An 8411-nucleotide genomic window follows, 5' to 3' on the forward strand; every position below is an offset into this window, starting at 1 on the left:
TCTGATTTATGTGGCTTTGCCGTACTGAGTGAGATTTGGGGGGAACTAGATTAGTGATCTTGGAATAAATGAGTCAGACGCCATTGAAAGTTCAGTGCCCTCCGCAAGGAATGAATGGACCAGTCTCCCAGTGACCCAATAGTATTGGGCTGTGCTGACCACTCTGGGCTTGCATAGGGATTCCATCAGTGACCAGATCATGTTTAATGATGCACTATCCACCTATAATGGCTTAGAATTACCCACTGATTTAGTGTAATAGCTCTGAGGTCAGAGATTAGGTTTATGACCCCATAAAAAAGGGAGAAGGGAACAGTCTCTCTTGTTTGAGATTAACCTGAAGCCCTTTTCATTATTACCCAATGGCTACAGCAAATAAGGGTAATAAACATAACCCAAACCGCTGGTGTGTGAATCTAACCCTTCAGTGTTGCTTCTAGGAAGCGCTACACTGAACAGTATTAACCCTTTACAGCTGCACTCAGAAATGCATTAACCCCCCCATTGTGGCTTTCTGCATAGAGACCATCCTTGGTCTGATTATGGATACAGTGGCACTGTCACACTGCAGTGCTCATTTCATATACACACACACCACCACCCCACCCCCACAGGCCACTGGTGTACACTACAGTAACCACCATCTTTAACCATTCCACTGCCATACAGAGCAACATTTGTAGTCCCTGGCACTAAAACATTTATCCCCACAGCTTCCAAAATAACTCATTGACCATTATGCAATGTGACACTGGTGTATGGATACTACAGATCTAGATGACATTACTCACACTGACATGGTCATTAGAGTAGGTCCATTGAAACCAAGGGCTGGGGAGATTTGGGTAAGTCATCCATCATCCCTAACCCTATGTGTAATAGCCCCAGCTACAGTGTAAGTGCAGAAAACCATCACAACTGAGAAGGAAGAAGCAGAGACCCCAGCATCGCCCACCCCCTCCTCAATAAGCAGACAGGCACCAAGCATGGAGAAGCACCATTTATTTAGGTAACTATGGACCAGGCAGATCTTCTGGGAGCATCACCTGCTTCTTCCTCCTTCAGCAGACAGGAACTCACCATGTCTGCAGGGACCTCCTCACCATCAGCAGGTCCAACGTATGGAGACAGTGACCCAAAGGTTCTTCACAGAGCGGCCCTAACAAAGTGTCACTGCCCCCATCCTGATCCCACCCCCCATTGGGGATATAATCAAAGGAAAGGCCCCTCCGGGTGACAGGATCAGGACAGAGGCAGTGACACAGGCAGAAATCTGCCCCAAAAGACTAAGAATAATGTGTAGGAGAAAGTCACGGCCCAGGAAGCAGGAATCCAGAACTCACCTGTAAGAGAGAGTCAGAAATGTAACAGAGCCAAGCGACTAGTAACACATGGAGCTCAGTAACACCCCCCACCCCCCAATAACACATGGAGCTCAGTAACACCCCCCACCCCCCAATAACACATGGAGCTCAGTAACACCCCCCACCCCCCGATAACACAAGACCCAACGACACATTGATGAACCTAAATGTCTCTGTTAACCACTTACAAGATCATTTTTTTTAAATCCCAACAGGAAAGACATTGAAGTTTGTAATTTAGTATTAAAATGATGCTGCTCATTGTATATTAACCCCTCAAATATGGAAGCAGATTGACAGCAATGTCAAAATAAAGACAGCATCAAAATACACAACACCCACATGCCAATTAGACCCTTACTTAGGAGACTTATTGCAGTGGTGAGGTACAAGCCGGGATCTGTGTCCGCCATTAAACATTATCTAGCACAGACACCGTTCCCTCCTGGTTTATGGCATGCGCAGTGATCACCATCTTTAGATGCCAAATCCAGCCGCCATTTCTCACCCCAAAACAGAGAGTTACCCAGAGACAAAATACATATATAAAAAACAGGTCTATTCAGGCATCATAGAGGCCTGCTTAATGGGGTTCATTTGGGTGTATGGCTGCCCCAGTCTGCAGCTGTGGGGCAGAGAGGGGAGAACACTTCTCCTGCAGGGGCCAGGTAGTCGATTCGAGCTCTAACCCAACAACTGAGCAGAATAAGGAGGACACATTAAAGAGGGAGAAGTTCCTCCTTTTAGCACATATTTGTATTTTTAATAGAGTGGGAACCAGGGGCCTCCCTGAGCCAAACCACTATTTTACCGCTCTAAAGACCAACTGGCTCCAAGATACTTGCCAGGTTAAACTCCCTCAGGGGAAACAAAATGGCTGCCAAATCTCAAGCCAATAGAAAGCAGGAGGCTGTTGCTTCCTAGTGAACAGCCACTTTAAACAACAAGTTAAAGTCACCACAAGTGGAGTTTGCTACACAGCTGACCTAGTTACCCAGAGACAGCACTTTGCCAGTGGGGGAATCCCAATAAGCTTGTGTCCACAGCACCTCCCATTGGATTTAACCATACAAGGAACCAGAGAACACAAGGCAGGCATACGCTGCCCATTACCCCTCAGTTATACACCACAGGGATACAAGGAACCAGAGAACACAAGGCAGGCATAAGCTGCCCATTACACCACAGGGATATACACCACAGGGATACAAGGAACCAGAGAACACAAGGCAGGCATAAGCTGCCCATTACCCCTCAGTTATACACCACAGGGATACAAGGAACCAGACAACACAAGGCAGGCATAAGCTGCCCATTACCCCTCAGTTATACACCACAGGGATACAAGGAACCAGAGAACACAAGGCAGGCATAAGCTGCCCATTACCCCTCAGTTATACACCACAGGGATATACAAGGAAGCCTCAGATATACATATAGACAGTGTGCTGGAGGCCTGACAGCATGGGGACTGGTTTATATCACAGTAACTCACCCAGGCCCCGCAGACACAAGGACCTCTCCCAGTATGATGCGCTCTCCCCTTCAGCCTGTTACAGAAGTGAGCAGAGAACACCATCAACTTCACAATCCCACCCAGCAGCGCCTCTCTGTGCGTGTCAGCGCCTCTCTGTGCGTGTCAGCGCCTCTCTGTGCGTGTCAGCGCCTCTCTGTGCGTGTCAGCGCCTCTCTGTGCGTGTCAGCGCCTCTCTGTGCGTGTCTCAGAGTGTCTGTGCGTGTCTCAGAGTGTCTGTGCGTGTCAGCGTCTCTGCTCCCACTTACCTCCTGCTACAATGGACACCACCACACCGACCTATGTCTGTGCTCTACTGCAGCAAGGCAACCTTTTATACCCAGCACCACCCTCACCTGTGGGTCACATGGGTCTCCTTCCGCCAATAGGAATCCAGCTTTCCACCAATCAGGCTGCATCACAGGTGTATGTAGTATGAGGATAATGTCTGTGAATTCATTGTGAGCTGCTATGGGTCTCACTCTGTCCCCTATACAATACAATGAGAAGCTGGTAACACAGGTAACAATGAGCTGCTATGGGTCTCACTCTGTCCCCTATACAATACAATGAGAAGCTGGTAACACAGGTAACAATGAGCTGCTATGGGTCTCACTCTGTCCCCTATACAATACAATGAGAAGCTGGTAACACAGGTAACAATGAGCTGCTATGGGTCTCACTATGTCCCCTATACAATACAATGAGAAGCTGGTAACACAGGTAACAATGAGCTGCTATGGGTCTCACTCTGTCCCCTATACAATGAGAAGCTGGTAACACAGGTAACAATGAGCTGCTATGGGTCTCACTCTGTCCCCTATACAATACAATGAGAAGCGGGTAACACAGGTAACAATGAGCTGCTATGGGTCTCACTCTGTCCCCTATACAATACAATGAGAAGCTGGTAACACAGGTAACAATGAGCTGCTATGGGTCTCACTCTGTCCCCTATACAATACAATGAGAAGCTGGTAACACAGGTAACAATGAGCTGCTATGGGTCTCACTCTGTCCCCTATACAATGAGAAGCTGGTAACACAGGTAACAATGAGCTGCTATGGGTCTCACTCTGTCCCCTATACAATGAGAAGCGGGTAACACAGGTAACAATGAGCTGCTATGGGTCTCACTCTGTCCCCTATACAATACAATGAGAAGCTGGTAACACAGGTAACAATGAGCTGCTATGGGTCTCACTCTGTCCCCTATACAATACAATGAGAAGCTGGTAACACAGGTAACAATGAGCTGCTATGGGTCTCACTCTGTCCCCTATACAATGAGAAGCTGGTAACACAGGTAACAATGAGCTGCTATGGGTCTCACTCTGTCCCCTATACAATGAGAAGCGGGTAACACAGGTAACAATGAGCTGCTATGGGTCTCACTCTGTCCCCTATACAATACAATGAGAAGCTGGTAACACAGGTAACAATGAGCTGCTATGGGTCTCACTCTGTCCCCTATACAATACAATGAGAAGCTGGTAACACAGGTAACAATGAGCTGCTATGGGTCTCACTCTGTCCCCTATACAATACAATGAGAAGCTGGTAACACAGGTAACAATGAGCTGCTATGGGTCTCACTCTGTCCCCTATACAATACAATGAGAAGCTGGTAACACAGGTAACAATGAGCTGCTATGGGTCTCACTCTGTCCCCTATACAATGAGAAGCTGGTAACACAGGTAACAATGAGCTGCTATGGGTCTCACTCTGTCCCCTATACAATGAGAAGCGGGTAACACAGGTAACAATGAGCTGCTATGGGTCTCACTCTGTCCCCTATACAATACAATGAGAAGCTGGTAACACAGGTAACAATGAGCTGCTATGGGTCTCACTCTGTCCCCTATACAATACAATGAGAAGCTGGTAACACAGGTAACAATGAGCTGCTATGGGTCTCACTCTGTCCCCTATACAATGAGAAGCTGGTAACACAGGTAACAATGAGCTGCTATGGGTCTCACTCTGTCCCCTATACAATGAGAAGCGGGTAACACAGGTAACAATGAGCTGCTATGGGTCTCACTCTGTCCCCTATACAATACAATGAGAAGCTGGTAACACAGGTAACAATGAGCTGCTATGGGTCTCACTCTGTCCCCTATACAATACAATGAGAAGCTGGTAACACAGGTAACAATGAGCTGCTATGGGTCTCACTCTGTCCCCTATACAATACAATGAGAAGCTGGTAACACAGGTAACAATGAGCTGCTATGGGTCTCACTCTGTCCCCTATACAATACAATGAGAAGCTGGTAACACAGGTAACAATTAGCTGCTATGGGTCTCACTCTGTCCCCTATACAATGAGAAGCTGGTAACACAGGTAACAATGAGCTGCTATGGGTCTCACTCTGTCCCCTATACAATGAGAAGCGGGTAACACAGGTAACAATGAGCTGCTATGGGTCTCACTCTGTCCCCTATACAATACAATGAGAAGCTGGTAGCACAGGTAACAATGAGCTGCTATGGGTCTCACTCTGTCCCCTATACAATACAATGAGAAGCTGGTAACACAGGTAACAATGAGCTGCTATGGGTCTCACTCTGTCCCCTATACAATGAGAAGCTGGTAACACAGGTAACAATGAGCTGCTATGGGTCTCACTCTGTCCCCTATACAATGAGAAGCGGGTAACACAGGTAACAATGAGCTGCTATGGGTCTCACTCTGTCCCCTATACAATGCAATGAGAAGCTGGTAACACAGGTAACAATGAGCTGCTATGGGTCTCACTCTGTCCCCTATACAATACAATGAGAAGCTGGTAACACAGGTAACAATGAGCTGCTATGGGTCTCACTCTGTCCCCTATACAATACAATGAGAAGCTGGTAACACAGGTAACAATGAGCTGCTAGGGGTCTCACTCTGTCCCCTATACAATACAATGAGAAGCTGGTAACACAGGTAACAATGAGCTGCTAGGGGTCTCACTCTGTCCCCCATACAATGCAATGAGAAGCTGGTAACACAGGTAACAATTAGCTGCTATGGGTCTCACTCTGTCCCCTATACAATGAGAAGCTGGTAACACAGGTAACAATGAGCTGCTATGGGTCTCACTCGGTCCCCTATACAATGCAATGAGAAGCTGGTAACACAGGTAACAATGAGCTGCTATGGGTCTCACTCTGTCCCCTATACAATGAGAAGCGGGTAACACAGGTAACAATGAGCTGCTAGGGGTCTCACTCTGTCCCCTATACAATGAGAAGCTGGTAACAGATAACAATGAGCTGCTAGGGGTCTCACTCTGTCCCCTATACAATGCGAAGCTGGTAACACAGGTAACAATGAGCTGCTATGGGTCTCACTCTGTCCCCTATACAATGCAATGAGAAGCGGGTAACACAGGTAACAATGAGCTGCTAGGGGTCTCACTCTGTCCCCTATACAATGCAATGAGAAGCTGGTAACACAGATAACAATGGCTCAGCTTCTCTTGCCATGAATGAAAGTTTGTGCATCACTCCCTGTGCATTACTGAACATCTCACTGTATTCATTGGAGGAGGGCTGGGCACTATATTCTGTATTATTAGGGCCTGTTCTCCCATCACTCCCTGTGCATTACTGAACATCTCACTGTATTCATTGGAGGAGGGCTGGGCACTATATTCTGTATTATTAGGGCCTGTTATCACATCACTCCCTGTGCGTTACTGAACATCTCACTGTATTCATTGGAGGAGGGCTGGGCACTATATCCTGTATTATTAGGGCCTGTTATCACATCACTCCCTGTGCATTACTGAACATCTCACTGTATTCATTGGAGGAGGGCTGGGCACTATATCCTGTATTATTAGGGCCTGTTATCACATCACTCCCTGTGCGTTACTGAACATCTCACTGTATTCATTGGAGGAGGGCTGGGCACTATATCCTGTATTATTAGGGCCTGTTATCACATCACTCCCTGTGCATTACTGAACATCTCACTGTATTCATTGGAGGAGGGCTGGGCACTATATCCTGTATTATTAGGGTCTGTTCTCCCATCACTCCCTGTGCATTACTGAACATCTCACTGTATTCATTGGAGGAGGGCTGGGCACTATATCCTGTATTATTAGGGCCTGTTATCACATCACTCCCTGTGCATTACTGAACATCTCACTGTATTCATTGGAGGAGGGCTGGGCACTATATTCTGTATTATTAGGGCCTGTTCTCCCATCACTCCCTGTGCATTACTGAACATCTCACTGTATTCATTGGAGGAGGGCTGGGCACTTTATCCTGTATTATTAGGGCCTGTTATCACATCACTCCCTGTGCGTTACTGAACATCTCACTGTATTCATTGGAGGAGGGCTGGGCACTATATTCTGTATTATATGGGCCTGTTATCACATCACTCCTTGTGCATTACTGAACATCTCACTGTATTCATTGGAGGAGGGCTAGGCACTATATCCTGTATTATTAGGGCCTGTTATCACATCACTCCCTGTGCGTTACTGAACATCTCACTGTATTCATTGGAGGAGGGCTGGGCACTATATCCTGTATTATTAGGGCCTGTTATCACATCACTCCCTGTGCATTACTGAACATCTCACTGTATTCATTGGAGGAGGGCTGGGCACTATATTCTGTATTATTAGGGTCTGTTCTCCCATCACTCCCTGTGCATTACTGAACATCTCACTGTATTCATTGGAGGAGGGCTGGGCACTATATTCTGTATTATTAGGGCCTGTTATCACATAACTCCCTGTGCATTACTGAACATCTCACTGTATTCATTGGAGGAAGGCTGGGCACTATATTCTGTATTATTTGGGCCTGTTATCACATCACTCACTGTGCATTACTGGTATCACATCATGTACATCACACCCATTACACTGAATAGAAATGAGAAAGTGTTTTATAATAGGATTAATTCTCAAGCTGCATTGAGCCCTAAGCAAAGGGGCCATGACCAGAGGCACAGGCTCCCCTTACCTCTTTGGTTCTTCCTGGCCTATCTCCCCCCTCCCCATGCCTTTGTGTGTGATGGGGTGATGTGGTCAGAGGGGGGGGGGGGGGGGGTAGAGATGAAGGTAAGTAGTGCATCACAGCAGTAATACACGTGACAATCATATAAATAACAAATAATATAAATAACACATAATGGGAAGAGGCGCTTCAGGCATAAAAGTAACATGTAGGTCTGTGCTTGTTACAGTTGAAGTTTTATTTAAAAGAAAAACAAAATAAATACGAGAATAAGAACTGAATTTCCTTGAAGGACGGGAGGTACGTTTCTGTTACCCCTACGGGGACAAAGTGTCGTGGCGTTCTTGCATCTGTCGAGGGGCAGTTGGGGGGTTACGTGTCCTTATCCTTGCCAGACGAGGCGCCATGCCGGGTAAAGCCCAGTGTGGCGAGTCTCATTTAAACGTGAGCCCACTCGCGTCAATGGCCGGGTCACAGGTCATCGGTTCAAGGACCTTTAACCCTTTGAGCGAGCACACTGGCAGGGGGTGGCACTTACCAAATGGTTTGTTTAAATAAA

The 8411-nt window shown here is 46.8% G+C and overlaps 1 long non-coding RNA gene across 1 annotated transcript; it reads right to left on the bottom strand.

Moving 5' to 3' along the window:
* Positions 1-985: 985 nt before the first annotated feature.
* LOC142474864 (uncharacterized) lies at positions 986-3242 on the bottom strand. The gene is made up of 3 exons (XR_012790607.1): positions 3147-3242; positions 2860-2914; positions 986-1343 (listed from the first exon to the last, which is right to left on the bottom strand). It is a non-coding gene; the product is annotated as an uncharacterized LOC142474864 (long non-coding RNA).
* Between the last annotated feature and the right edge of the window lie 5169 nt (positions 3243-8411).

Source organism: Ascaphus truei (assembly GCF_040206685.1).
Source record: "Ascaphus truei isolate aAscTru1 chromosome 23 unlocalized genomic scaffold, aAscTru1.hap1 SUPER_23_unloc_2, whole genome shotgun sequence".
In the NCBI taxonomy this organism is placed as follows: Eukaryota; Metazoa; Chordata; class Amphibia; order Anura; family Ascaphidae; genus Ascaphus; species Ascaphus truei.